We start from the raw sequence: 11,994 nt of genomic DNA, 5'->3' as shown, positions 1-11,994 counted from the left end.
GAGACACTAACGTGAAATAAAGCCAGGAGAAGAGCATGGGCTGCATCATGATTTTCATTCATAATTCGAAGCAAACTTCTGTAGCCAGATTTTAAGTACTATTCACCACCTGTCCTGTCACGCTGGCAAGACTCAAGAGTTTTCTCACAGGTTTTACATACTGGCAGCTGCCATTTTTTATTTTATTTTTATCCTTATATAGACTTTTAATATTATCTGCCTTTAGGAAATGCTATATCTCAAACACCTCGCCTCTCGCTGCATGCTATGCACATGGAAGCAGATTCCTTGACAAAATACTACATGGATAACAAACAGATCTGCAAACCCTATCGACGAGCATTGCTGCACTGTTAGAAGCAGCTATGGTGTAGCCTTCTCATCTCCCCCCTTGTGAAGCTCAAAAATTAACACATCCTATATGCTTCTCTCTCTCTCTCTCCCCCACGTTCTATTTATTTATTTATTTTTTTTACCCTTGCCCTAAATTCTGCATGCCTACCCCCTGGACACGGGATCGGTGAGAGCAGTTTAAAATTAGTGCCTACAGGCAGAATTTCCCAGCCCATGCCTGCGCGGTGCTCCTAACGATCCCCAGCCACGAGCCCGGCACCGGAGTGGTGCAGGGAGCGGGTGGCAGGCGCTGAATTGTGCCTGACATCTAATTATGTCCTAGTCCTTGGCAACAGCTTGAAGAGAACCGACCTCTTGCCAATCATCCTGGAAAACTGCTGCTTTTCTCCTTGATGCCTTTAGAGGCTTCTACAGTGTTGCATTCCCTTTGCACGTTTTTGTTGCCAGGTACACAGCGGACCTGTGATCATCTTGGAGAAAAACCCCTTTTGGGCCTTGGGAATGCGCATATGTTCCACTTATATGCCTGTTTTATGGCTTCCCAAGTTTTCTCTGGGAGAGCAGGAGGAGAAGAGGAGAATGGCTTGCAGCAACTGCAGAAAGTTACATTTCTGGCCTTTTAATACAGCCATCGTCTCTCAAGCAAATACAATTACCTGTTCCCTAATTAGGACAAGTTTGGCTGAGATGCAAGTCACTGGGAAGTTATAGTCTATCGTTTACCCCAGAATAGCTCTATAGTTCCATAGATGTTTTCCCTACAGAGCAAAACTTGAATTTGTGATGAAGGTCACACGGCTCCCGCTCCTGATGGAGGCGTGAGGGAGGCACGGCGAAGGGCGGAGGCTGCTGCCGGGGGGCTTCCCACAGGGCCACCACCAAGGCACCCGGCCAATAACCACGTAAAAGATGGAGGCATGTAAAACAGAGAATGATATAAGGAGTAAAAACCTCATTATCCAAAAATAAAGACTTTTTTTTTTGAATGAAATTCCAGCCTGACCTTTCCCCCCCAAAAAAATATAATATATAAATATAATATATATAGTATATAAATATATTTTTATATATTGTATATATATATAAATTAAATATTAAATATATAAAAGTATATTATATATATATATATATACATATGTTTTTTTATATATATGTATATATTTGAATCCAGATGCATTTTATCTGTAATTGTAGCACTGGGACCAGAAGTTTATTTTATATTAGTAATCTTTCATGAACACTGCTAACCAATGGGTTACCCACTATGCCAGGCTAACATGTTACAATACTGAAAAACAACAACAATGAAGCAAATAAAGAAAACCAAGTTTTTGAATTGATAAAAATTCTGTCATTAGAAAAATAGTATGGGTTTAGAGGAAATTTTATTAATTTCAGATTTTTGCGCAACTGCTAGTTCCAGGGTTTTTGCATACTCTGTAAGGCTGATGCAGGGTCGCAATTAGCACTTCCTAAAGATCTGAAGATAACTACATGTCATAAGTACTGGTTTTGCTACGAGAAGCTCGTTTGCCCACCAGACTTTAACCATGATATTTATACCAGAGTTTTAGATAAATTTTCTGGATCTGCCGATCTAACGCTTGCTGCTAGCGATCCCTTCTGCAACGACGTGGGGGTGCATGTTTTGGATGCCACTTCCCTCATAGCGGACGCTCGCTTTGTGCCACGCGCTGCAGTTATTCCCAGCAGAGAGCGATGAGGCTCCCTGGGGGCAGCATCCTGATGGTTCTGCACTGCTGATGCCGCTGTGCCCAGCAGCGGGGTAGGACCTGCTCGTTACCCTGATTGACTGGGCATGGCTGGAGTGTGAACTTGCAGATGGCTTAATTAGGGGGCAACAAGTCTTTAAATAGAGGGGAACACACGCAGGCATTGAACTGGTAGAACTGAAATGCTGCTGGGAAGGCTTCTGTATGCAAGAGGTAAAGTACATGGTTTTTTTCATTCATTCATGCTCCTTTTTCTGGTTCACAAGGAAGATGTTTTTATTTTTTTAATGTAGAAAAGGAGTATTTTATTTTATTTTTTCCACCCCCACAAACTGAATTTTGTTTTGTGGCCTCAAATTATGGGAAATGATACTGAGGTTAACTTTTTGCCTCTTTAAGGATCAGAGAGGGCTCTTCCATGTATATGTTGGATTTCAAGTCTGCTTTTTAGTGGCCTCATGATATATTTCTATCTTGAGGCTGTTTTAAGCAACCTTAAGACATTAACTGGGAAAAATCTTGTAAAATCTGATATTTCCTCCCTTTTCCCATGTTTAAATCTAAGAAATGACTAAGCTATGTTATTTTGCATGTAGTATTAAAGTTATTTTGGTTAGTTTGCTGCTAAATGTCAAAGTTCTCCCTTTATGTGCTCAGGAGGAAAATCTAGAATAGATCCTTGTCTGGAGAAAGGGAGAAAATTCACCAAGGAGTCAGTAGAAGGGAAAGTAGCAAGGGCTGTGTGAATGCCTTAGAGAAGTTTCTTTCTAGGCTCAGTCTGGTTCTTCTGGTTTGGCTCAAAGCTGTTCCCTTTACAAAACTAAATTGGGGTGAATAAAACCAACCCTCTACAAATAGCCTGCTTAGATGGAGAGAGAGGGCTTCAGATTTGCAAAAGATTTAGGCCAGGAGCTTCAGCTGCTGCATCCACAAGACTCTGTAGTCCTGGGCAGGGAGCAGCTGCATGGGCTGTGGGGCTGCTCCCAGGGAGCAATGTCTGCCCCTGGGCCCTGTGTTTTCCACCATCTATCTACAGTTTCCCACCAACAAGATCTAAAGAGGGCTGCACAGAGGAGTGATCATGTTTTTCACAGGTCCTGCTCTGCGTTCTCCGAAGGAGCTTTTCCTTCTGCCCACTTTGTCCTGTAAGAACTGGCTGTGAATGGTGAGCTTGGCCTGGAAAAGATTAATGAGGGTTATGGAAAGTTTGTCTTAGCTCTTGTATTTGGTCTGATGAACAAAAGCAAAGCTGGCATGAATCTTCCTTATGTAGCTGGCAAAGGAGGAAGCAAAGCCAAAAATTATACAACAAGTAAAGGAGAAGCATGTATTATTTAGTGGCTGTGGAGGATCATTACTGTATCTGCTCTGCAGAGCAAATTTTACTGTTCTGGAGATATAGAGGGAGAGGCAGCCTTAAGAAAAGAAGCTCTAAGAAAAGGAAATAGCATGTAGCATGTATCAAAAAGAATTGACACATCACACCTGAGCTATTTCTACTTCTGTTTCTGGTCTGTCATTCACCACTGAAGAAAACAGCTGAAGGTACTGAAAAGTAGGTGCTATTTGAATAGCTCTAATTGTCAATAAATAAATGTTTTAAGTAAAATGTGTCATGACATTTTGAAATTCTAATATTACATGAGCATGAAAATATATGAATGCATAATGCAGTATTTATAATTACAATTTCTCAACACTTAAACTTATTATGCAGATAATTGCCAGGCATTTAAATGTCACTTTTTTTCCTGGAGTATTAAATGTTCCTACTTGTTGATCAAATGTTCCTGGTCTTTTGATAGTTTTCTGTTTTCTATCATATGTGACTTGCTCCAAGTGTTGATTTATTCTTGCACACAAGTAAAAGTTGTATTCCATGTTCACCAGAGAGGTTGTGAGTGGCAGCCATGTGCTATTGGGGGCATTCCCAAATTCTTGGCTGCAAGAGCTGTCTGTGACCTTTTAGGCAAACTTCAGATCTGATGATATATATATATTTAGTAGGTTCAGAAATTGTTTACCTCATTTTTGTGGCTTAGCAGTTGGTCCTCTTCTGTTAGAAGATGAATGAATAAATTGGCTGTCATAGCTCCTTCGAGAGTTAGGGATCTAGAATAGAAATGAGGAGATTCTCTTCTGATGTTGCCAGCCAGGGGTGCCAACTGCCTCAGTGGTTTCAGTTGTTTTCACCACCCAGGTGATTACTTAAGTCTGAAGCTCCTAGCTCATTTCACACTACTATCAGCAGGTAAATGACTCTTAGATACCTGTAACCTTGGCTATTTCAACATTTACAGCTGCAGTCTGGAACCTGTGGCCACTACTAGAAAGATATAAGGATGTCTGTTAGGGTTGCTCCTATGCTTTAAATAGAGATAATTGATATATAATTCTCAGGTGATAGGGATAAATATCAGGTGTCAAGTGGTAGGATGTAAAGAAATGGTTTTGAGTTGTACTATGGGAGGCTTATGTTGGACACCAGGAGGAATTTCTTCTCACCAAGGGCGGTGAGGCTTTGGAATGGGCTGCCCAGGGAACTGCTTGGAGTTGGTATCCCTGGAGACATGTGGATGTGGTGCTCATGGGCATGGTTTGGTGCTGGGCAGGAAGGGCAACTCCAATTTGTGCTCCCATTCTTGGGCTGTGCTTTTTATATTTTCTTAGAAAAGCCCTGCTCTCTGCCTAACAATGAGGAGACCAATGCAATAGGTAAAAGTTGCAAAAGGCGTTTCCAAAAATACTCTTCTATTTGCATTTTGAATGAGGTCATCAGACTGGCTCAGTGCAAACCGAACTGAAAATAGAGGTACTTGCTAAAAACGTGTTCTGTGCTTGCTGCAGAGGACTGAGGGAAAAGAACTGCAGAGGATTTGAGGCAAATCACATGGCAGCGTGTCTCTGATGCAGGATGTATAAACACAAGGATTTTGCCTGACCTCACAAATGCACTGAGACAACCACAGTTTTGGAGCAGACAAACTCAGTGACAAACCAAAGCAAGACCTCAATTTGATGGGAAAGAGTGGGCTGGTGAGAGCAGTCCTTAAACATTTATTGCACTGCTTCCCTGCAGATGTACAATTTCCCATGTTTTTTCCCGCACTTTGCAATGTGTCCTGGTGAGCACCACCCATCCTGACTACTTTTAGTGGACTTCTGGAGGTGAGGCTGCAGGCAGTGATTGCCAGGCATGGCCTGGCCCCATGCCCACTCCATGCGCTGCTGCCACCATGTCCTGCAAACCCCTGTGGTCCTGGGATTTGGGAGTTTCCAAGACAGACTTGGGATGGAGGAGAGTAAGATGTTTTAATGAAGTTATTTGAAGAGACAGCCTTGTAGTGCAGAGGAATCGGGCAGTTTTGGTGTCCAGCTCCAGTGCTGCTGGGGACTGAACCAGTCCAGAGCCCAGGTGCATGGACAGACAGACAGATGGACAGGCAGCAGCATGAGCAGGAGGCTGTGGCTGCTATAAGAGGCACAGCACAGCCATTGCCTCAACCTCCTGATGCTGTGTGGGATTAAGAAAACTTCTGGATAAAGATGCTCAGCATTTGAAATTGTCTGAAAAATGAATGTGATTTTTTTCCACTTATTATTTCAGATTAACTGTGCTTCTCCGCTCACATTCAGTATTTAGTAGCTGGGCTTTGCTTTTGGCCGCTTATGCTGTGCGGTGACTCCTTGGCTGCAGTTTGGGATGATTTAATCCTCGTAATTCATGCAGGTAACACTGAGGTGCATCCCCTCTGATGGGGATTTGCGCAGCCAGCGATGAGATGTGAGTCCAGCATCTTGCCACTGCCACTTCCAAAGGTGGTGGGGAGGACAGGGGCAGACAAGGGCTTCCCCTTCCAACTGTCCCAGGCACATCCCATCCCTCTGGGAAAGCCCTCACCCTGCCTTTCATGTTCCCTCTCCCCACTGATGATGAAAGCCCCAAGATACTTAGTAGAAAGTGAGCCTTGTGTGTAGAAGCTGATACAAAGGGACTTAAATCCCTGGTTTCTGGTTCCTGGCGGCTACATTTTTGACCAAGCAACTGCTATCTTTGGCATCAGTTTTTTTGGTCAAAAAATAATTTATTAAAAAAATTTGCATTTCTAACAATGAATTTATTTTTAATTTGCTTTCTGTTTGTGTCTATATGTTGTAGTTGGAACGTATTTTTAAGAGTTTTGCAACTATGTGGACTAGTGACTCTTGATTATCTGAAGGAGAGCTCTGATTCTGTTAGTCACTGTCTTCTTCTAATCTCTGCTTGTGAAAGCCGAGGCTTCAAGAAAATCTCTGGCCATGGCCAGGCTTGCTATAACACTATGAAAATTGGCAACCATTAAAATATTTTTGCAAATATTTTTCTTGCCAACTTTCTTCTCAGTTCTGCTTGCAGCCAGCAGCAGGGGAGCTTCGAGGTGTGCCTATTCCATATTAAAATTTTTGAGCCTGTTTCAGACATGGGGCATGCAAACACAATTGCATTCACTTCAGCAATAAGGAAAAAACAAACCCATAAAAATGTAGTTATAAGCCCTCAGAAACACAGGTTTTGGTTTTGTGTTAAGCTTTGCATTTAGCTGTTTTCATCTCAATTTAGGCCCTTTTATGCTTAAAAATGCCACTTAGGAGTCCGCTTTAAGAGAAACAGAATGAAATCTTTTGGAATTTCTTATATGCATCACTTCAATGTGGACACTTTAAAACAGAATATTTTTATCCTGGAAAGCCTTGCATTATATTTCTGAAAACATCTTCCAGCTTCAATCCTTTGGAGGCTTCCTTGCAGTGGTTTGTTAATGGCCTTGCTCTGCCTGGTGTTCTGCTGCCTGCCCCTGGGGACTCCTCTTTGGCTGTGCTGCAGGTACAGGGCCCCAAACCTCGCGGCAGGGAAAATCAGCGGAAATGGCCGTGCAACAAATCAATCAAGCATTTGTCTCAGAAAACGTCAGCATCCAGGCTGATACGTGTTACTCCGGCTAATCCATCCAAAGGCTTTCTAAGGGGTAACCTAGGAAGAACAGGGGGAACAGCCGCCTTTTATTTTTCTTCCTGCATGAAATCCTTAATAAGGGTCAGGGAAGGTTTGAATTTAGAGCAGTATTTTTGCCTTTGCTACATAGATTTATCTAGCAGCTGTTGCTACCTCTAAATTAGGTGTGCTGATCTATCAGTGCACTGCAAATGCCACGGTTAAGGGTATTTGTGGTGGACATAGCAGAAGGAAAGTTAACCAGGACTGATAGTAGAGGTGGGTTGAGCTCAACCTGCCTGACATGTCCACAAGATACTGTAAGCAGCAGTTACTGCTTTGGTAGCAGCTGGAGCACTGATTTGATTGCAGTTAGATATTCATTCTTGGTGAATCACAAAAATGAGATTGTTTCTGTATGCAGAGAATCTATTTAGCACTCAAAATACTTATCAAATTGCTTAAAAAATCACAGCTCTTTTTTTTTTGCATCAGCGTTTTCCTGTTGAATGAGTGGTTGTGCATGGATGAGAGGGAATTGGGAGCTGAGGTATTGGCAGGAATACGGCAGAGAGGAGAATGGGTGGTGGTGGTGTATTAAACATACATAGCTTTTGTGCAGTGGCTTCCAGATGTGCTTAGGTAAATGGAGACATACTAGCTAACGTGGCACTGGAGCCCTTGTAATATTTATTTCCCTCTTGTTCTTACCCTTTACATCATTACCTTGTCCTGTGGCTCTTAGGATAAAGGATGTCCTGGAAATGTGTGGTCACTGATTTCCAGGAGGCACCTTCCCCTCCCATCTATGGTACTCAGTTTGGTGAAACCGATGCGGGGCACCACGGGCAGGGCTTGGTGGCGTGGCTCGTGCTGGGGTGAGGACGGGGACAGGCTTGGCCAAATGTCCCTGTGCAACTGGGACTTAAACTGGGGAGGAGGTGTGGGGCAGGCTGGGGCCTGAAAGCATCTGTTGATGCTTCACTGAAGAAGCGTTGGTGTCAACACGAAGGGTGGCTTTCCCTGCTGAGCGTAGGTGGTGGGTTGGGGTGTGGGTGTTTGTAAACAAGTAAATTCAATAAAACAAAGCACAGTTAGGGTCAAATGAGTGCTGTAAAAATGAGAAGTTTTGGCTCCTTTATTTCTCTCCACAAAGAAGCTTACAGCAAGTCAGAAGATGACTCTGCAAGGGGCCAATACTACATAAGGTTGCTAAAATCATGTGAAAGATTAGAAGTATAAATTTCCTTTCCAACTTCTTCACCAACCACAGTGATTTTAAATTAAAAACCAAAAGAATGCTAGAATTAGACCAGAGAGTGCAAGTTTGTGGCACACAAAAACAAGCATAAAAGAGAGAAGCATCCTGGTTGCGTGAAAGGGGTGGGATGGTTCATAGGCTTTATTTAAAAAAACAGAAATATTGCATTTTATTGTTGTTCTTTGCAACAGAAGCACTGCTTCAGTGCTGGCTGTAGTCCGATGCCCAGACCAGTGGTATATTGGGAGTTTATTGCAGGTGTATGGTCTGTCTGTCCCTGTCTGCCCGTCCTGCTCAGTGGTGCCCTTCAAGGCCAGGTGGGCAGCTCTTGGTGGCAATGGGGTCACGGGCCTGGGGACGTGGCCTGGAAACACCTTTTCCTGCTGGTCTCTGACCGTTCCACCTTCCCTCTCTCCCTGGAGATTTACAGTATTAAATTTTCTGTTTTGTCTAAAGGCTCCGAACAAAGGGAGATTTGTAGAAGATTTGTATGAGGAAAGGGCTCATATTTGGGCTATATTTCAGTGAGGAAAAATAAAATGCTGAACCTAGCACGGACAAACTGCCGTGGGAGTTTTCCTGGGTACTGGTGGCATATTTCTTCCATGATCTTTCAGGAGGTGAAGGGTGAAGCTGGAGCTATATGAGGAACAACTTGTTTGCTCTTAACAGTGGCAGAGACAGATGAAGCTGGTGAGTGCAGCGTGGGCCCCTCAGTCCCTCACTTCAGCACCTCACCGCGCTCCTGTCCCCCTGCTCCAGCCCCTCTCCTGGTTGCAGGATGCCCCGTGCTTGCCTCTGCACATCAGCGAAACTTCCTTGGGAGAGTAATTGCACTGGTGTTGTGCAGAGAGACTTGTGTGATGGACACACACCCTTCCTGATTACATACTCTTACTTGCAGATGCATAAGAAGTGTAGGAAAAATTAGCCTGGGCAAACCAGCCTTCAAGAGGCTTGTTACTGAAAGCAATTAAGTTGTACAGTCATTCTGCCCCATAATTCTTCATTATCCATGCATCCCATGGAAGGCTGAACAACTGCTTCTCTTCATATTTTCTTTTATCAAATGTGCAAAATAACGTACAGGAATTTCATGAAGGAAGCTAGATGTCTTCCCAGATTGATGCTGAGGGCTGTACTGGAAGGCTTCCTTGGCCCAAAAAAAAGGCAGCATGCTTTTAGTTACTGTCTCTGTACTGGGTTTGTTACCATAAAGGGGTTTTTGTTTTGTTCCTCCCCCCCCCGCCCAGGTCTGCAGGAAAAGGAGCATGGATTTTGCCTGGCTTGCAAATAGGCAGCAGGAATCGTGCTATTGATGAGGATGTGCCAAAACATCTCTGCAAATGCAGGTCCTGCGAGGGGGGTGCAATTCTGGGAAGGGACCTGTGGTTTTAAGGATGCAAGCGGTGCTGATCCTGTATTGCACAGGGCAGTGCCTGCCCAGCAGCGTGTCCCTGTGCAGAACCGTGGAGGGGTGGTTTCCCACCCAGCACATCTCCAGCTTCTCCCGAGACCTCCACCGGGCAAAAATATTAGAATAATGGGGAAGAGGAAAAAAATCATAAAAATTAATTAGCATTCACTAATTAACTGTAATAATATCCTTTAGAATCACTGTTTGGAAATATAATATCCTTGGCCCTGTGCCATGACATGATATGTATGGCTGCTGCCTTTCATGTGGCCACGCATCCATTTTGAGATCTGACAGTGATGGTCAGTTTTTAAACACCTAATTGCTACCATTGTTTTACTGAAAGAATTTTATAGCCTTACTTAGCTAGCTAATATCAGACAGAATCTGCAATTGTTCACAATGATGTAAGTACCAAAAAGAAAATAAACTCTTAACTCCCATTTAGTTTTTATTATGTACAACCCTACTTAAAGGGTTTAACAGAAGTGGAGCTGCCAACGCCATAGAAGCATCCATATCACTAATCAAATATGCTCCATATTTTGCCAAGTATCCTGGGCTGTCACATCTGCCATCACCACCTGTGATAATTTTCCTCCTCTTTTTGCACTAAATAATCAATTACAAGATCCTGTTTTTCCCTCCATGCATGCTATTTATAACAACTGGCTCAAGTTAGTGATTTTGATGGTGCCAGTAAGGATGTGTGGGTAATTCTGTGCCGCGTGGGTGCTGGGAGCCCGTTGGTGGTCAGTGTGGAAGCCCCAGCGCCCAAGCGCGCGGGGCTGCTCTCCATCACTTCTCAGCAACAAATAACCCCAAATATGTGGATGAGAAATTACTGAAGATGATGTGTGAGGGTTTGCCACTTATTACAGTCAAAATTGTCTCCTCTTGGATGCAATGGGCATGGTTGCACAGCGTCACTCCTGGTGATGATGGGTGAGCCAAAGGAGATCCCATCCTGACTGTCCTGTCCCAGACTGAGCTTTGGGGCTGCCAGGTGGAAAAAGCCATCGGGGAAACCCTGGTTTGCTGACAGTGAACAGAAGATCATAATACTAGTTTTCCTAGGTTTATTTTAGAAAACAACTATGCTTTAAAGAGCAAGCCATATAATTATTTTAAGAAAATTGTGAGTACATAAGCTATGCCTGTGATGTGCCAACGCTGCCTGAACAACACGGGCTGACAGACACCACAACAAACCGAGTACCTCTTCGATGTGTCCATGCTGATGGCTTCTAAGGCCTGAATTAGGGAGGCGTCAACAGGGCTTTGCCCTGAGCCCCTGCAGCGTGTCTGTGGCAGCATCAACACGGGGAGCTGTTAAACCACACTCGTTCCCCAGGAGGAAAGGGAAAATCTCAGCGCTGGTGGCTTTTGAAGACAAGAGCAGAGCAGAAAGGGCAGGGACAGGAGTGGAGCAGACATTTACACTCCTGGGGTTTAGTACAGCCTGATCATAGACCTCTCTTACATGAATATTTCAAAAATAGTCATCTTTTATATGCCATTAGTTAAGAGGTACTACTGCAAGCCTGCTTTGAGATGAAAGGACAGCTCCAGCCCAGCCTGTTTGTGAGCAGGCTTTGCTTGTCAGGTTGTGGGGAATTTACCCAGTGCTCTGGAAATTCAGTTTCCAAAAACTGTTTTGCTCCCTTGCCGTTGCAGAGCTGCAGTGGCATTTTGAAGAAAGCACTAAGCACAAATGTAATATTTGTGCAATTTAAGAGCTGCTGCATCCCAGCAAGCTGAAGCTGTGCCTTAGACCTGGGTGAGATGCTTTTTCCTGTGAAGCAGGCGGACTGGTTGCAGCTAAGATAGTTTTGAAAAGATAATATTTATTATTCAGGTAGATCTGATAGGTGTCTCTTTATCCCTCCTGCCTGCTCAGAACTGGGACAGTGCTCAGGAACCTGCTGGAAAAAAAAATTAAATTCACTTATTCAATTCCTTTTTGTATTGGCTGTGTCTCAGTTTCGGTGATGCTGAGATGGCTCTTTGCTATAGAAAGGAATTTTAGTATTGTTCTTGGTTCAGTAAGGTTCGTAAAGGCATCTATGTATTTACTTTTTGAAGACACCAACATATGTTGTATAAAATTTGAGTGTTATGATCTGATTTTTCTGCATAGAAAATAGAAAACTCTTCGGGAAATTGTTTTAAAAAGGGCGACCCTTAAAAATAAAAAGTCCAAAATGTGCCTTGGTTGAGCTTTCTAAAATGACACATCCCCTAAACATGTCACATT

General features: G+C 43.4%; 1 long non-coding RNA gene across 2 annotated transcripts in view; it reads left to right on the top strand.

Annotated features, from left to right (window-relative positions):
• Positions 1-1,563: 1,563 nt before the first annotated feature.
• Positions 1,564-11,994, top strand: part of LOC106038967 (uncharacterized) — an 83,752-nt gene continuing 73,321 nt past the window's right edge. Inside the window, exon 1 of one of the 2 annotated variants that reach the window (XR_010832870.1) lies at positions 1,564-2,300. This is a non-coding gene — a long non-coding RNA (uncharacterized lncRNA). Of the gene's footprint in view, positions 2,301-5,733; positions 5,818-11,994 lie in introns of those variants that run through there. The other variant, XR_010832871.1, reaches the window with a different exon arrangement.

This window comes from Anser cygnoides, chromosome 7 (assembly GCF_040182565.1).
Source record: "Anser cygnoides isolate HZ-2024a breed goose chromosome 7, Taihu_goose_T2T_genome, whole genome shotgun sequence".
Classification (NCBI taxonomy): Eukaryota; Metazoa; Chordata; class Aves; order Anseriformes; family Anatidae; genus Anser; species Anser cygnoides.
Note: the sequence above shows the minus strand (reverse complement) of the source record. Positions and strands in the feature narration are given on the sequence as shown.